The sequence below is a fragment of the Chiloscyllium punctatum genome, chromosome 9, assembly GCF_047496795.1.
Source record: "Chiloscyllium punctatum isolate Juve2018m chromosome 9, sChiPun1.3, whole genome shotgun sequence".
Lineage (NCBI taxonomy): Eukaryota > Metazoa > Chordata > Chondrichthyes > Orectolobiformes > Hemiscylliidae > Chiloscyllium > Chiloscyllium punctatum.
The window spans coordinates 58,388,828-58,407,679 of NC_092747.1; the positions used below are offsets into that span (position 1 = coordinate 58,388,828).

At 43.4% G+C, this 18,852-nt stretch overlaps 1 protein-coding gene across 1 annotated transcript in view; it reads right to left on the bottom strand.

The window, feature by feature from the left end:
* The window catches only part of LOC140481435 (interleukin-18 receptor 1-like), a 95,093-nt gene that overhangs the window by 74,019 nt on the left and 2,222 nt on the right, over window positions 1-18,852 (bottom strand). Inside the window, exon 2 of the mRNA XM_072577603.1 lies at window positions 17,330-17,591. The gene's annotated coding sequence lies outside the window, so the exon portion shown is untranslated. The remainder of the gene's footprint in view (window positions 1-17,329; window positions 17,592-18,852) is intronic.

Consider the following 18,852-nt stretch of genomic DNA (forward strand, 5'->3'; position numbering starts at 1 on the left):
TTTGGCTTCAACGGTGTAGAGGTCAGTGCGCCAGACTACTACTGTGCCCCCTTTATCTGCTGGCTTGATAGTGAGGTTGGGATTGGAGCAGAGGGATTGGAGGGCTGCGCATTGTGAGGGTGAGAGGTTGGAGTGGGGGAGGGGGGTAGACAGTTTGAGGTGGTTAATGTCCCGGCGGCAGTTGGAAATGAAGAGGTCGAGGGCAGGTAATACGCCAGCGTGGGGTGTCCAGGTGGATGCAGTATGTTGGAGGTGGGCGAAGGGGTCCTCGGAAGGTGGGCGGGAGTCCTGATTGTGAAAATAAGCTCGAAGGCGGAGGAAGAAGTGTTCGACATCACGGCGTGTATTAAATTCATTGACGCGTGGACGGAGGGGGATGAAGGTGAGTCCTTTGCTGAGGACTGATCGTTCGTCCTCAGTGAGGGGAAGATTGGAGGGATGGTGAAAACTCGGCAGGGCTGGGCGCTGGGATCTGGTGTGGGTGTGGAGCTGGGAATGGGGATGGAGCCAGTAACTGGAGTGGGTGTGATGGTGGGGGATTGGGGGTGGAGTCATGAGCAGGGGTGGTGTTCCCCTCAGGGTTCTGGGGGCCGGGAATGGTGACAGGGGGATCTGTGGGGGCATGTCAGCATAATGCAGGTGAGTGGTGTTGGTGGGGGCGGAAGTGGTGGCAGACATGGCAGTAGGGGTGGCGGAAGTCAATGAGCGTGTGACATCAGCGATGATGTGAGGGCCAGAAGTGATGTCACTTGTGATGCATGAGGAATTGTGAGGGGTGGAAGTGGTTGTGGGAGTGGCCATGATGGTGGCGGAAGTGACATCATCAATCAGCGGGGGGGGGGTGGCAGCTGCACCAGCAGTGCCAGATGCCATGGGAAACTTCTGGAATGTTTGAGGACCGCTGGTTATGGAGGTGGGTAAATAAAAGTTTGTTGTACTTACAGTTTTTGATATTTGAGATGGAGTTGAAATACTGTTTGTTGAGAGTATGAATTCTCCTGAGGATGTAGTACAGTGTGGGTCCTTTGCAATTCTGAGAGAGTGTGGCCCTCAGCTGAGGCAGGGCTGACTGTAGAGAGGTTAGGTGCCGGCGCATTGCTGCAAGCGTGGAGCGGAGGATCTTGAAGGAGAACTGTTGCTGGTGTTTTTGAATCTGTAGTCTGTACTGTTTGTCCTGTTCGGGTCCAAACCCTGCTGGTTTAAAGGTGGTCCGGAGTCCGTGTGGGATGAGTTGATTACGGAGGCAGGCACTGAGGAAGCAAATGTGGCTGTGGTAGCGAGTTTGTTTCAGGACATGGTTGAAGAGCTTCAGGGCAGAGCAAATGACTTGGGAGTTGCAGTGGGAGAGGGACTCCCTGAGATTCTTGGAGAGAGAAGAGGAAAACTTCTTCAAGGCAGGCATCTTTGCAAGAGGATTTGCAGTAGGGTTAAAATCAATGAGGTAAAAACAATGACTGCAGATGCTGGAAACCAGATTCTGGATTAGTGGTGCTGGAAGAGCACAGCAGTTCAGGCAGCATCCAAGGAGCAGGAAAATCGACGTTTCGGGCAAAAGCTCTTCATCAGGAATAAAGGCAGAGAGCCTGAAGGGTGAAGAAATAAGCTAGAGGAGGGTGGGGGTGAGGAGAAAGTAGCATAGAGTACAATAGGTGAGTGGGGGAGGGGATGAAGGTGATAGGTCAGGGAGGAGGGTGGAGTGGATAGGTGGAAAAGAAGATAGGCAGGTAGGACAAGTCATGGGGACAGTGCTGAGCTGGAAGTTTGGTACTAGGGTTTTTGCCTCTCCAAATGCATGTAATTCCTATCTTTCAGAATCACCTCCAATAACGTATCCACCACCAACATCAGATTCACAGATCTATTGTTTCCAGGCTTCCCCTTACAGCCTTTGTTAAGTAAAGACACAATATAGCCACCCTCCAGTCCTCCTGCACCTCACCCATGGTTATAGATGATACAATCATTTCTACTTCAGGCCTCACAATTTCCTCCCTAAGTTCCCACGATGTCCTTGTATACACTTGATCAGGTCCCAGCGATTTATCACTTTGATGTTTTCTAAGATTTCCAGCATAGATCTTTAAGCAGCCCTCCTCACTCTCTACTTGCCCTTTTTTCTGTTAATGTACTTGTAAAATCTCTTTGGATTATTCTTAACTTCATCTGTCAAGGCTATCTCATATTCTCTGAACGTCTTCCTGATCTCCCTCTTAAGAATGCCCCTAGATTCTTTATACTCTTCAAGAGTTTCATTCGATCCCAGAGGTCTATATCTAATATATGATTCTTTTTCATTCTCAACTAGGGCTTCAATATCTTCATCCATTGATCCTAATCTTACCAGCCTTACCCTTCAAGTTTCTACAGGAATGCAGGCAAGCAGGAAAGATCCTGAAAGGATTACGGATGATGAACCCACTTAGGTCGACCTACAACACAGACTACGCAGAGAGACGTTGCCACGCAGAGAGACCTCTCGTAAACTCCTCAATCATCTCATGCACCAACTCTACAGCAGGCGCCACAACCTTGAAATTCAGATGGAGTCCACACTCACAGCCTGCACACAGGATACATCAGTACAATTACGTGACATTGCCAAACAGACAAGGCGACAAAACTACACCACGTACATGCACGCCAAGAACAAAAAACTGGAGAAACTTGACATTCTCACCAGTAATAGCAAAGCCTGCCCTGGAACCGCAGTAGACAACATTATCACTGCGGGGAAGTCTATTGTCAACTTATCGGACCACACCCTTCGACCTGAAGAGATTGAAGCCCTGAGTAGGTGTCTCAACTTCTGCCCCACCACCAAAATGGACCCGTTGGTTCTGGCAGCAGGCACAGAGGAGTTCATCAGACGAATGAGACTCCAGGAATTCTTTCAAGGTGCCGGCAGTGATCCCTCTGATGAACTGGAACAGTCATCACAGGGATCTGTAGAGGAGCAACCAAACAAGGTGTCAACATGGACCCCACCGGAGGGCCGCTGCCCTGGGCTTGACATGTATGCTCAAACTGTCAGGAAATATATAAAAATGCCAGATTCATCAGCCGTACTCACAAGATAGAGCAAAACACCACCCGTTCACAACGCAATGCCATCCAGGCTCTCAAAACCAATCACAACATTATCATCAAACCAGCAGATAAAGGAGGAGCCATTGTCATTCAGAATAGAACAGATTACTGCAAGGAAGTGTACCAACAACTGAACAACCAGGAACACTACAGGCAACTACCAGATGATCTGACCAGAGAACACACCCGAGAATTAAACACACTGATCAGAACTTTGGATCCAGACCTTCAGAGTTCCCTTCGCGCCCTCATCCCACGTACTTCTCGTGTAGGCGACTTCTACTGCCTTCCAAAGGTACACAGAGCCAACACACCGGGACGTCCCATCGTGTCGGGCAATGGGAACCTATGTGAGAATCTCTCTGGCTATGTGGAAGGCATTTTGAAACCTATTGTACAGGGGATCTCCATTTCTGTCGCGACACTATGGATTTCTTACAGAAACTCAGCACCCACGAACCAGTCGAACCGGGAACATTCCTCGTCACAATGGACGTTTCCACACTCTACACCAGCATCCTCCACAAGGATGGCATCGTGGCAACAGCCTCAGTACTCAACACCAACAACTGCCAATCTCCAAACACCATCCTACAACTCATCCGCTTTATCCTCTATCATAACGTCTTCACCTTTGACAACCAGTTCTTCACCCAGACACATGGAACAGCCATGGGGACCAAATTTGCACCCCAATATGCCAACATTTTTATGCACAGATTCGAACAAGACTTCTTCTCTATGCAAGGATCTCCAACCAACATTGTACACCAGATACATTGACGATATTTCCTTCCTCTGGACCCCCGAGGAGTCACTGATAAAACTACACAGTGACATCAACAAGTTTCATCCCACCATCAAACTCACCATGGACTACTCTCGACTATCTTTCTCGTTCTTGGACACATGCGTCTCCATCAAGGATGGACACCTCAGCACCACACTCTACCGCAAACCCACAGACAACCTCACAATGCTACACTTCTCCAGCTTCCACCCAAAACATATTAAAACAGCCATTCCCTATGGACAAGCCCTACGCATACACCGGATCTGCTCAGATGAGGAGGAACGTGACGGACTCCTGGAAGTACTCAAGGATGCCCTCACAAGAACAGGGTACGATATTCAACTCATCGACCGCCAATTCCGATGTGCGACAGCAAGGAACCGTAATGACCTCCTCAGGAGACAGACACAAGCTGCAACTGACAGGGTACCTTTGTTGTTCAGTACTTCCCAGGAGCTGAAGAATTACGCCATGTTCTTCGTGACCTGTAACATGTTATCAATGAGGATGAGCACCTCACCAAGACCTTCCCCACACCTCCACTACTTGCCTTTAAACAACCGCGAAACCTCAAACAGATCATTGTTCGTAGCAAACTGCCCGGCTCTCAGGACAACTCCATACAACCCTGTCACGGTGTACGCTGAAAGATGTGTCAGAGTGTGGACATAGATACCACTATTACGCGTGGGAACACCTCCCACCTTGTACATGGCAGGTACTCATGTGACTCAGCCAACGTTGTCTATCTTATACGTTGCAGGCAAGGATGCCCGGAGGTATGGTACATTGAGGAAACCGAGCAAAGGCTACAACAACGGATGAATGGGCACCTCACAACAATCAACAGACAGGAGGGTTCCCTCCCAGTTGGGGAACACTTCAGTGGTCCAGGACATTCAGCCTCGGACCTTCGGGTGACCATCCTCCAAGGTGGACTTCGGGACAGGCAACAGAGAAAAGTGGCCGAGCAGAGGCTGATAGCTAAGTTCGGTACCCATAGGGAGGGCCTCAACTGGGACCTTGGGTTCATGTCACATTACAGGTGATCACCATTGCACTATACACACACGCAGACATTCCTACACACACACACAGACACAGGTAGACACACACACACACACACACACACACACACATATAATTTCTGGGGTGAATTTGTACTTACAGAGTTACATTGTACTTTGCTCAAAAACTGCATGTATTCATGTAAAACTCTGTTATCTCACTTTTTAGAATCAATCATGGCATAGACAGAGAACACAGGGGGGCAACACCTTCAACATATTGTCTAGCTATCACCATTGTTAACAGCTAACCCAAGAATGCAACTTTTTAAAAAAGGTTTTGTGATTTACACATGAAAGAAGTGAAACTATCACTGTATTCTAACAGATGAAAGGCTTGACAATCAATTTTTCAATGTATAATTTCAGTTACATCACACTGTAAATTTTTGCTATAAATTCTGTGTTATGATCCAGCCCTCCACTATCACCTGATGAAGGAGCGTTGCTCCGAAAGCTAGTGTGCTTCCAATTAAACATGATTCGGAGATGCCGGTGTTGGACTGGGGTGTACAAAGTTAAAAATCACACAACACCAGGTTATAGTCCAATAGGTCCAATTAAACCTGTTGGACTATAACCTGGTGTGGTGTGATTTGTAACTTTGTACACCCCAGTCCAACACCAGCATCTCCAACTCATGACTACATTTATAATGGTTTTGTTTCATTAAAAATGCCGCTCCCCACCTCCCCTCTTTTTTTTCCTTCCTTCCTAAAACCTGGAACAATCCTGTCCTTCCTTCAGCCAAGTCTCTTAATAGCTATGATGTCCCAGTCCCATGTCTGATACATGCCCTGAGTTCACCGGCCATCTTTGTTAGACTCCCTACATTGAAATAAATTGTTCAGAGTTACCTTGTTCTCTGACTTGCTCTTGTTTTTCCTTTCTAGTTAACTTGCTCTTTTCTAATTCAGAACCACCCTTATCTATCTTTCTATTTTCACTGCTATACTCCCTCTCCAATAGTTTACAAACTCCGAAATAGAACTAGCAAATCTCCCCAGCAGGATATTGGTCTCTTTTCAGTTCAGGTGAAACCCATTCCTTTTGAATAGTTTTCTTCTACCCCAGAAGAGCTCCCAATGATCCACAAATCTGAATCCCTGCATATTGCACCACCTCTTCAGCCATCAATTTATCTGTTATGCTTTTTTGCCTTCCCTTGTTACAACTTGGCACTGAAAGTAAACCAGTGATTACTACTTTTGATGTTTCTTTCTATATGCTTCTACATAACCTCTTATATTCACGCTGCAAATAAACCCTTACCCTAATGACCCTATGTCATTCCTATCAATGTGTTCAACAACTTAGAATCACAGAGTCATAGAGATATACAGCACAGAAACAGACCCTTCTGTCCAAATCGTCCATGCCAACCAGATATCCCAACCCAATCTAGTCCCACCAGCCAGCACACAGTCCATATCCCTCCAAACCCTTCCTATTCATATACCCATCCAAATGCCTTTTAAATGTTGCAATTGTACCAGCCTCCACCACAACCTCTGGCAGCTCATTTCACTCATGCACCACCCTCTGCGTGAAAAAGTTGCCTCTTAGGTTTCTTTTATATCTTTCCCCTCTCACCCCAAACCTATGCCCTCTTGTTCTGGATTCCCCTGCCCCAGGGAAAAGACATTATCTATTTTCCTAATCCATGCCATTCATGATTTTATAAACCTCTATAAGGTCACCTATTAGCCTCTGACACTCCAGGGACAACAGCCCTAGCCTATTCACTCTCTCCCTATAGCTCAAATCCTCCAACTCTGGCAATGTCCTTGTAGATCTTCTCTGAACCCTTTCAAGTTTCACAACATCTTTCCAATAGGAAGGAGACCAGAATTGCATGCACTTTTCCAACAGTGGCCTAACCAATATCCTGTACAGTCGTAACATGACCTCCCAACTCCTGTACTCAACATTCTGACCAATAAAGGAAAGCATACCAAACACATTCTTCATTATCCTATCTAGCTTCAACTCCACTTTCAAGGAGCTGTGAACCTGCACTCCAAGGTCTCTTTGTTCAACAACGCTCCCTAGGACCTTACCATTAAGTGTATAAGTCCTGCTAAGATTTGCTTTCACAAAATGCAGCACCTCACATTTATCTAAATTAAACTCCATCTGCCACTTCCCAGCCCATTAGCCCATCTGATCAAGATCCCGTTGCAATTCGAGGTAACCTTTTTTGCTGTCCATTACATCTCCAATTTTGGTGTCATCTGCAAACTTACTAACTATACCTTTCAAGCTCACATCCGACTCATTTATATAAATGATGAAAAGGAGTGGACCCTGCACCGATCCTTGTAGCACTCCACTGGTCACAGGCCTCCAGTCTGAAAAACAACCCTCCACCACCACCCTCTGTCTTCTACTTTCGAGCCAGTTCTGTATCCAAATGGCTAGTTCTCCCTGTATTCCGTGAGATCTAACCTTGCTAATCAGTCTCCCAAGGGGAACCTTGTCGAACGCCTGACTGAAGTCCATATAGATCACATCTACTGCTCTACCCTCATCAATCTTCTTTGTTACTTCTTCAAAAAACTTGATCAAGTTTGAGAGACATGATTTCCCATGCACAAAGCCATGTTGACGATCACTAATCAGTCCTTGCCTTTCCAAATACATGTACACCCTGTCCCTCAGATTCCCTCCAACAAACTGCTCACCACCGACGTCAGGCTCACTGATCCATCGTTCCCTGGCTTGTCCTTACCAACCTTCTTAAATAGTGGCACCATGTTAGCCAACCTCCAGTCTTCTCAGGGTAATGCCAGATTAAAACTGAAACAAAGCTTGGTAGTTAACTGTCAATCAATAACTGGTGCAATTTCCATGGTAATGTCACTACCAAAATCTACTTGCCAACCAATCATTACTCTCCTCTTGTATTGTACAAATGTTAGTTATCCTTTTAAATTCAGATTTTTGCGTACCATCCTTACAAATGCAAGCCAATAAGTTTTTCAATGTTTGTCTTTTTCCGTCATTAAGTTCTGTATTACCAAAACAACTAAAAGATGAAAAATGGAAATCAGGGAATTATAGAGCAGCTAATTTCACATTTCTGGTTGCCAATTTGCTCCAGTTTATAATTAAAAATTGGGCAAGTGAACTCCTTGAGAATTCTCAGTTAATTAGAGTCTGCTAACATGGATTTGAGAAAGGTAGGTCAGACATAACAAATCTGATTGCATTTATTGAAGTGGCGATTAAAGTAGTAGATAGGCGAATGCTGATCTCTTCATGTTACCATAAAAGACAGTTAGCTAAAACTGAAAGCAAAGTAATGACCCAATTGGGAAACTGGCTGAGTAGAAGACAGACATAGGGATAATTGCAAGGGTATGTGTAGGGCCAACTATTCACCAAAACTCTTTAATAACGGGACAGAAGTTCACATTTTCAAATTGTCACAAACAGTTACCGAAATTATTAATAAGAATAATGTGAGTTCTGGCCTTTATATCTAAAGGGTTAAAGAACAAGGAAATACAAGTTACACATCAAGCTATATGAAGTCCTAGCTCAGCCACAATGAGAGTACCGTGAGCACCTTTGGACAATATTCTTAAATAGTGAAACTTGAAAGCTTTCAGAAAAGACTTACAAGGATGTTGCCAGGGTTGGAGGATTTGAGCTATAGGGAGAGACTGAACAGGCTGGGGCTGTTTTCCCTGGAGCGTCGGAGGCTGAGGGGTGACCTTATACAGGTTTACAAAATTATTAGGGGCATGGATAGGATAAATGGACAAAGTCTTTTCCCTGGGATAGGGAAGTCCAGAACTAGAGGGCATAGGTTTAGGGTGAGAGGGAAAAGATATAAAAGAGACCTAAGGGGCAACTTTTTCACGCAGAGGGTGGTACGTGTATGGAATGAGCTGCCAGAGGATATGGTGGAGTCTGTACAATTGCACCATTTAAGAGGTATTTGGATGGGTATATGAATTGGAAGGGTTTGGAGGGATATGGGCCGGGTGCGGGGATATCTGGTTGGCGTGGACAGGTTGGACCAAAGGGTCTGTCTCCATGCTGTACATCTCTATATAGAGATCATAGAGATAGCGTAGCCATACACAGTATCGAAAAAGAAATCTTTTCTGCTGAGTGGCAAGTCAAGGATTAGGCTGCATAGTCTAAAAATTAAAATTGCATAGTCTAAATATTAGAATCACTCCTAATTTTATTTATAAAAGGTAAAACATCTACAAGCCAAGGGAGGTAGAACTTCTGGCTTTTCACTTTCCCTTTTGACAATGTGCTTCAAACCTTTTGAGACCTCCTTAACCCTGGCAACAGAAAGCAACATACTATCCAAGATTCACGCTTACAGCCACAGAATCTCCCATCTGTGCCCCTGTCAGGAGAGCCCCCTATAACAATTATTCGTTTCAATCTTGATAAACCCCATGTAAGAGATGAGATCTACTACCACTTCAAATTTCCTCTGAGGACTATACTCTTCAACAGTATCCAAAACTGAGAGAGAAATAGCCACAGTAGACTTCTGAAGTACCTTTTTACCCTTCCTAACAGTCACCCATCTATGTGACTGATTCTGCTGTGTAATCACTTCTGTAAGTCTACTAGTCACCACACTCAGTGTCTCTGAATACCTTCAGTGGCATTAAGCCTTAAAAGAAGCTCTCAATAACATCTTATAGATAAAAATAAATTACCCTTTCTTACCCACAGATATCGATCGTGATCATGCAAAAGATAAAAAAAATTAAGCGTACGTATCTTAAAAAAAACAAACTCTTTGTTGAAACAATCAGTCCCCTTCCTCCAATTTAATTTCCGAACAAAACAAACTCTCTCCAGACCTGTCCAGATGTAGGCCTCACCACGAGACCAGGATGGAAAACAATCTCTCCTTCTTCGTATAATTTATTTTTGAAGTATAACATTTCAAACATAAAAAAATCCTTCTTCAGGCCAAAACTCGAGATTTGGAGGCCTCTCCCACACGATCTCCATATGGAAGAACTCTGTAGTCTAAATTGGTTTTGGTCTTGTCAGGATTAGGGTTAAATAAATTTGCCATTATGTGAACATTTCTTATACTTTTCCCCTCTTCTTATCAAAATCCTAAAATTTTGTCCTCTTATTCTCCATTCACATATCAGCAGAAGTAATTTTTCACAACTTACACATAATTAAGCCCTAAGCTTCATTCCCTTTTTGCTCACTGCTCCCACTCACAACTATCATTGCTGCAAAAATCATTGCTGCTCTTTCCAACAGGTGAACTCCCAAACCCCTGTTTCCCTCTCTGCTTCACAAGCAGCAGCCCAGAAAGCTCTGACCCATTCTGATGGAATATAGGAGGGAAATGTTGCCATTCCTAACTCCACACTGTAGTCCTCTAATTTGGCACTTTTGTGTATCCCTCCCTGTCAGCTTTTAGCCCTGGAATTGCTTCCTGAAAACCTTTGCCCCATCTCCATTCTTCAACCATGAGTTTTGTTCATTTTTTCTTCAGTAGCTCAGCATGTACTACTTCAATTGTTCCTGTTTTTAAATTGGTCTTCCCACACACAACATGTTTTGCTCAACAACATACTTCATAACTACGAGTTCTGATAAATCATGAAGGTGATGCCAAGAAATGACAATATCATCTTGGTTACTCGAGTCAAAAGTTGCCTCCCACATCAATCAGATTTAGCTTTGATTTCAAAATCTTTCTAACCAGACTGAAATTGAAACTGAATACTTGTACATTCCCAAGTGAAAACAAAGACTGGTTTTCCTGACATAATTTCAACTGACTCCACAATCCAATTCAGCATGCAGCTATTACAACTCTAGGAGTTTAAAAAGTATATTCCATTTCTGCTCTCCACTGGATCCCTGGGTGTTAGAGAGGTGCTCCTTCATTCAAACTAAAGACAAATGAAGTTAATAACATGGGAAATCCTATTCAGTATGAAATATATCTGTTGTATTTTGCACAAGATAGAACATTATTTAATGAGGGATGTGATATAATCATGTACAATGCAAAACTAAAGAACATGACTATGGCAGTCAACTCTAATAAGTTGCCTTACTTTAAAAACACAATCTCCCTTACCCAGTACTACTGCCCAGAACAAATGACATTTCTGGGCATGAGCCATCTATATTTTGACTTGTTTCGATTATTAAAATCTACAATGTATTAGAATCCAAATGATAATTCATACAGAGCTCAATCACCTAAAACAACTTTGCTATGAAGAAGCTTAGCTGGAGGAAGAGAGCTATTAATGGTAAAGTTCAGGATTGAAAGGTCGTAGCAACTCTAGTCTGGAAGTGGCGGTATTGGTAATGTCAAAAGATTAGTAATTCAGAAGGCAATAATAACAGTGTATTCAAATCCTACTGTGACAGCAAATGAAATTTAAATTGAATTGATTAATAATAAATGTTTGACATCAGTTAGGGGGACCATGAAATACTATCTAGTTCATGAAAATCCTTTCAGGGAAGGAGATCTGCCTCCAAGTCCAAGTCAAGTGACTCCTAACCAACTGTAAGGTGGTAGACTCTAACTGGTCTCTCCAATGGCCTAGCAGGCCACTCAGTTGTAACAACTGGGGACAATTACTGGCCATGCCTGCGAAAGGCACCCACTTCCCATGAAAAGAAGGTTAGAAAGCACAACAGCATCTGGGTGCTGAATCATTGCAAGTGTTGACAGTGTTATTGGAGAGGAGCTAAGGATGAGACATTAAATCTGTTAGAAATACAAATAATTGATTAGATTCCTGATAAGATCTGATTAATTTTCAATTCTGGAATCCTCACAATCAAAAAGGCACAAGGTGAAGGATTACAAATGCATTTATTTTTTGAAGTAGTGCCTCCAGATCTCAGTTCCATGAAAAGAGCTTGTGAACAGAGAACTTGCGATGTCAGCAAGTTTCTTTCCATCCCTTAAACAGTTTTCTGGTGGTTTTGGTTTCGGTTCTAGGTCCAGGTTTGGGGTCATCCACTGTCAAACTTTTCCAGTGACACAGTTCTGCATGCTTATAGGTCAATGTATGAGTAATATTGTGGTTATGGGTATATTCACTGAGCTGGGAATTTGATTTGCAGACCTTTCGCGCCCCCCTGTCTAGGTGACATCTTCAGTGGTTTGGAGCCTCCTGTGAAGCGCTGCTGTACTGTGCCTTCTGAAATGTATTTGGTTCTGTTTCTGCTGCATCCAGTTGCCAGTTCCAGTTGTTCATTGTAGCAGCTGGTATATTGGGTCTAGGTCAATGTGATTGTTGATAGAGTCCGTGGATGAAATTCCAGAAGACACAGTACAGCTGCGCTTCACAGGAGGCTCCAAAGCACTGAAGATGTCACCTGGACAGGGGGTGAAATGTCTGCAAATCACCTTCCCAGTTCGGCAATCATACCCACAACCATGACAACCAGCAGCCCAGCTACAAATCTTTACACAAACCTTGAAGGAGTAATATAAAATGGACCAAAAAGTGCAAGTCCTAACTAAAAATGTTCTGCCCCAATATAAATCCCACCAATGCTTACACTTCCCCCTGGGTGATGCAATTTGCTGCTGAATTGTTGCACTTCTGCATAAAATAATTCCTATAGAAAACAGAACAGCAGAGTTCAGTAAAGAAAATATTTTTTTGTCAAGTTTATCTGTAGGTTTGAGGTTTGAGCCCCCCCATCAGCAGGTCCTGTGGTTGGGAGGTGGTTTTTAATCTGAGGGGAAAGGATCAAATTGTTGGGGAAGTTGGGTAGGCTATGGCCTAAGCCGTGGGGTGGAAGAGTACTCTTGGAATTCTGGAAGCTGGGAGATCCTGGGAATCACAATGAGGCTGGAGGGTGGACAATAACTTGAGAGGGGCGAAGGAGGAGATCTGGGGGTGGGGGGGCATTGGAGGACTAAAGGGGAGGTCAGAAGTCTGAGAAAGGAACTGGATGTCTGAATAGTGCAGTTGGAGACCAGATGGTGTAGTCAAAGTTCTGGAAAAAGGATTTAGTGTGAACCTTGAGTTGGAGTTTGGTTGACCAGTGTTGGAGACCACATGGAGAAAGTTTGGAGTGGGCGGCCATTAGTCCTGGCACAGTGCACTGAGCAGATGGATATAAAGGCAATCGCCTCCTTAGCGTATCCAATTCCTACTTGGATGCATTATTAATTATCAATCACAATTAAAATTAAAACACTGATTGGCTGACATCCTCTTATTAGTTTAGTTATAGCCTCATTTAAAGTGTCAAACCACTTGCTTGGTGTGAGTTGGGTGTCTGTTCACCTTCTCGCCTTGGTTGATAAAGGGAAAAAAAACATGAAAAACTTGTATTTAAGTAGTTTCTTTCAAGGTGTGAGAACGACCCAAAGCATTTCAAAGCCAAATGAAGTGCAATCAATGTGGGGAAAAGCTGAAAGTCTGTAAAGTAAGTGGACTGGAGTTTAGAATCTAATTTTTAACAGTTTCACACCTCCTGTCCAAAACTTAAACTTTTATGTGGTTAAAATCCACCTTTGAAGTCAATTCCCCCAAAATCTGGCTAAAAATATCAGACTTGGGTTAAAAAGAGATTGTTTGAATGTGAAGTAAAGGTCATTCTCCTGAAACGCAAACAATACACACACAAATTTGGAATGGATTTGTGTCTGCTGATTTTCAACATAGTAATTGCTTTGGGTGGGTTGAGAGTTTTAGATAGAGAGAAAGGTTGCATAGACTCACGCAGTCATAGAGATGGTCATGGATGGAAACAGACCCTTCGGTCCAACTCGTCCAAGCCGACCAGATATCCAAACCTAATCTAGTCCCATTTGCCAGCATTTGGCCATATCCCTCTAAACCCTTCCAATACATATACCCAGTCAGATGCCTTTTAAATGTTGCAACTGTACTAGCTTCCACTGGCAGCTCATTCCACACACACACCAGCCTCTGTGTGAAAACCTTGCCCCTTAGGTCCCTTTTATATCTTTCCCCTCTCACCATAAACTTATGCTCTCTTGTTCTGGACTCTCCCACCCCAGGGAAAAGATTTTGTCTATTCAACATATCCATGCCCCTCGTGATTTTATAAACTTCTACAAGGTCACCCTCTCAGCCTCTGACTCTCCAGGGAAAACACCCCCAGCCTAATCAGCCTCTCCCTATAGAGATTCCAATGATCCAAAAATGTGAAACCTTCTCCCATGGACCAGCACCTCAGCCATGTATTCATTGCTCTATTCTCCTATTCCTGCCCTCACTAGCATATAGCACTGGGAGTAATCCAGATATTACTACTCTTGAAGGCCCCCTTTTTAAATTCCTGCCTAACTTTCTGTATTCTCCCTTCAGAATCTCATCCTTTTCCCTTCCTATGTCATTGGTTCCAATGTGTACAATGACATCCTGCTGGTCCTTCTTCCCTTTGAGAACATTCTGCACCCTCTCTGAGACATCCTTTATTCTGGCACCAGGAAGGCAACACACCATTCTGATTTTTTGCTGCTGGTCACACAAAGGTCTGTCTGTGCCTCTGATGAGACAGTCCCCTAAAACAATCGATCACTTGGAACCTGACATACCTCTCCTTACATTAGAGCCTGTCTCCATAACAGAAACATTCCTCTCAGAGTCCATCACCCCCTACATTTTCCTAAACAGCATACTTGTTTGAAATGAGGATAGCCACAGATGACTCCTGCATTACTTGCCTACCTCTCCTACCTTTCCTGGAGTTAACCCATCTATCTGACTGTATCTGCAACCTTTCTCCCTTCCAATAACTGCCATCCATCATATCCCCAGCTCATGTAAATTCTTGACTGCCTCTATCTAACTGTTGCTCCAACCAATCCATTCAATATGAGAGGATTCGCTACCAAAAACATTTATTGCAAATATAATCCTCAGTAACACGTAAACTCTCTCTAAACTCCCACATCTGACAGGAAAAGCATATCACTCTACTCAAGGCCATTTTTGCTCCTTCACAATCTACAGACCCAGAAAATAGCACCATCTTATTGCTCTAAAAAACACACTGCTCCAGGCTAATTTAGTACTTATGGCTTATATTTTTAAAATTTAATCAAGAGACAGATCTCAATAAAATGTATAACTAAGAAAGAACCCACTCTACTCCCTATTGTAGATTTACAGCAAGACTATGCTTAAAATTATGTACATATCTGTGTCTGTGCTGTGACCTCTCCCAAACAGGTTCCTCCAAGATCAGGTGTGAATTTTGCTGCTGGTTAAGTTTTCCTAGACACACTCTGATGTCCAGAGATACATGAATTCAAACAGCAAAGGCAGTAACTGAGCAGATTCACTGCTGTGTCAGGAGTGTGGGTTTCTTTCTTTCTCTCTCTCTCTCTCTCTCTCTCTCTCTCCTTCATTGATCATGTGTTGCCTATTGTCTCCCTTCTGAAAGTGCTGCCATTTTGACTTTTTTTCCCAAAGTCCCAAAACAATGCAGCAGCATATAAAACAGTCGCTGTTGCTCCTGGAATTCAAGGAAATCACTTCCAACACCTAAAATACATCAAAAAAGGAGCAGCTCTTACAGCTACAAATTTTTCCCGTCCTCCCTCTTGGATTACCCAGAATCCTCTCTCTGCCGGGGGCTATTTTCCCTGGAGCATTGGAGGCTGAGCGGTGACCTTATATAGACTTACAAAATTATGAGGAGCATGGACAGGGTAAATAGATAAAGTCTTTTCCCCATGGTGGGGAGTCCAAAGCTAGAGGGCATAGGTTAAAGGTGAGAGGGGAAAGATTTATAAGGGACCTAAGGGGCAGAGTGTGGTTTGTGTACGGAATGTGTTAGAACATAGAACATAGAACATAGAACAGTACAGCACAGAACAGGCCCTTCAGCCCATGATGTTGTGCCGACCACTGATCCTCATGTATGCACCCTTAAATTTCTGTGACCATATGCATGTCCAGGAGTCTCTTAAATGTCCCCAATGACCCTGCCTCCACAACTGCTGCTGGCAACGCATTCCATGCTCTCACAACTCTTGTGTAAAGAACCCGCCTCTGACATCCCCTCCATACTTTCCTCCAACCAGCTTAAAACTATGACCCCTCGTGTTAGTCATTTCTGCCCTGGGAAATAGCCTCTGGCTATCGACTCTATCTATGCCTCTCATTATCTTGTATACCTCAAGAGGAAGTGGTGAATGCTGGTACATTTACATTTAAAAGGCACGTGGATGGGTGTACGAATAGGATAGGTTTAGAGGGACATGGGCCAAATGCTGGCAAATGGGACTAGATTAATTTAGGATGTCTGGTTGGCATGGAAGAGTTAGACTGAATTGTTTCTGTCCTGTACATCTCTATGACTTTATGCGGAATTCAACAGTTTTGGCACTAAACCAAATAACACCTCAAACAGTAAAAGCAAAATACTACAGATGCTGCAGGTTTGAAATAATAGACTTGAAAGTGTTAACTTTGTTTCTCTGTCCATATATCTGTCAGACTTCTGAGTTTCACCAGCACTTTTTGTTGTTATTTAGCACCTTGGCTGATGTTTCAGTCTTTGATGAGATTAAGAAGTAATCTTAAAACAAAAGCCACTTAACCCAGAAAACAGTCTGTTACATTGTCACAATTTCTTTACTCAATCTTCATTTCTTCTGCTCTTCTGTTGTTCTGCTCATTTCCCTGACCTTTCAGCATCATAAACTGCTCTCCTTCGCACCTTTCATTGATGTATGTTTCCTGACTACCTTTTTGCTCTTCGTGCAGAAAATCTTTCTGCGACAGCAAATTTCAGTGAATTTTTTTTTGACTTCTGCCTCGTTCTCCATCCTTCCACCTTTAATACCTAAAGCAAAATGGTCAGGGACTTTCAGTGAGACCTCACAACAGGAAAGTCCCTTGTGAAGAAGTATGGCGCTGTCTCCCTTGTACCATTTCCCAACTGTCATCCCACTATCTCAAACTGTTTGGCATTGAAAGCAACCTAAATCAACATTCTCAATATTGATATTTCTGGAATATTTAGCATAACATCGCGCAACAGCTAAGTTCGAAAACCGCCTTTTATCACCAAAGATAGCAAAGACTTCAGGAAACGATTAATTTTGCAACACAATCAGTATGTACCATGTTAAATAAAGCAAAAAAAACCCTGAAATCGCTGGCAATTCGCTGTTGGGAAATAGGAGCTGCGTGAAATCTGTCACAATGATACGATCTCTCAATTCATTGACAAGGTGAAAAAGCAGCTAGATTTCAACAGAGAGAACTCACTGGCGTCAGTAATTTCTGCAGCCAGTGGTTTTCAAAACTTGCCTAAACAAGATTGCAAAGACCGTCGCTTTTAGAAATCTAAAGGAGAATATGATTCCAACCCCAGACAGCACGGCTCTTGTGGGCGGCTTACTTACAGTGAATTGAACCGGACCCGTGAACCGAGCACCTACTTGGAGTGGAGACAGAGAGAGAGGTGACTGCCCAGAGAAGCGCTGGTCTCTGTACTACGGTTTATGTAAATCAAGGACAACTCCAAACTCAGCGGGGCTGTACCTTCCTGCAAGTTCTGAGGTTCTCTGCAGTGTCCCAGAACTCCCAGTTCTTCAGGCGCTTTCACCAAAGAACCACGGGAAGAACCGTTGCAACATGTTGAGCAATTGTCCAATGTCTCCAGGGCTTGGGAGAGAATGAAATATAAACTGAGATAGTTATACAGGAAATGTTAGATCTGTTAAAACTATGTGTTACTGCCCACCCCACACCCTATTGAGGAAACCTACTACCAGCTTCACTTCTGCGTTCTAACGGGCACAATCCAATACCCCAACTTTCTGAACTCCTAAACCTCTAACTTGCACCTTCAAACCTGGACCCTCCAATGACCCTCTTACACTCTGCAACCATCCCCACCCTCTCTGAGCTACCCCTAATCCTCTAAGCCTGAACCCTCCAATTCTTCACTGGGTCTTCAATATCCCCGACCCTCCAAACCCTTCCTTGTGATTTTTTTTTCTGACTCCTACCCTGTATTCCAACTCCTCAGTTTGCCTGCTCCCCCACCCTCATGTTCTGACCCCAACTTCCCCGACCCAAATTCACCACATTGACACCTCAACCACTGTGCCACCTACCCACCTACCACACAAATATTCATTAACACACTGCAAAGAAATGTCCACCACTGTTTGTTATTCAATGAATGAAGACTTACCAGAATAAGGCAGCTAGCACTGTAAAAGGGGGCATGACTTGTCTCCCCTCTATTGATCTTGCACTATGGACAAAGAATCCAATGAAAGCCCACTTCAAATTTCAGTGCAACGTGTTTATTCAATTTCCTATTTCCTTATTCCCCATTATTATTTCTCCTGCCTAATTCTCTAAGTGGCCTCTGTTCACTTTGGCATATCCTTTCTTATATATTTAAAGAAGCTCTTCCTGTCTTTTTTTCTCCTCCCCCTTCCCCCCCCCCCCCCACTTTCATTTTGTCATTTTCATTAGCTTTTAAAGCATCCCAATCTTTCACTTCACCACTAATTTTTGCTACATTGTATAAAGTCCTTTCAATGTAATAAATTTATATTTAACTTTCTGAATTAAACATGGCTGCTTTATCCCCTTTTCAGACTGTTTCTTCTACGCTGATATATGTCTTTCCTATGATTGATTCATTTTTTAAAACATTTGACATTGTTCCTCAACCATCTTTTCTGTTAAAGTCCTTTTCCAAAGTAGACAAGCAGGAGGCTGGAAGAACACAGCAAGCCAGGCAGCATCAGGAGGTGGAGAAGAGCATAAAAAAGAAGAAAAAAAGTATTCAATTTACTCTATACAAGACCTATTTATGTATCTGTTCACATAGATACCAAAGAGGTACAAGAAAAGACAGAATCCACAAGCATAAAGAAACACAGCAAACAGTGTTAAAGGGGAGGAA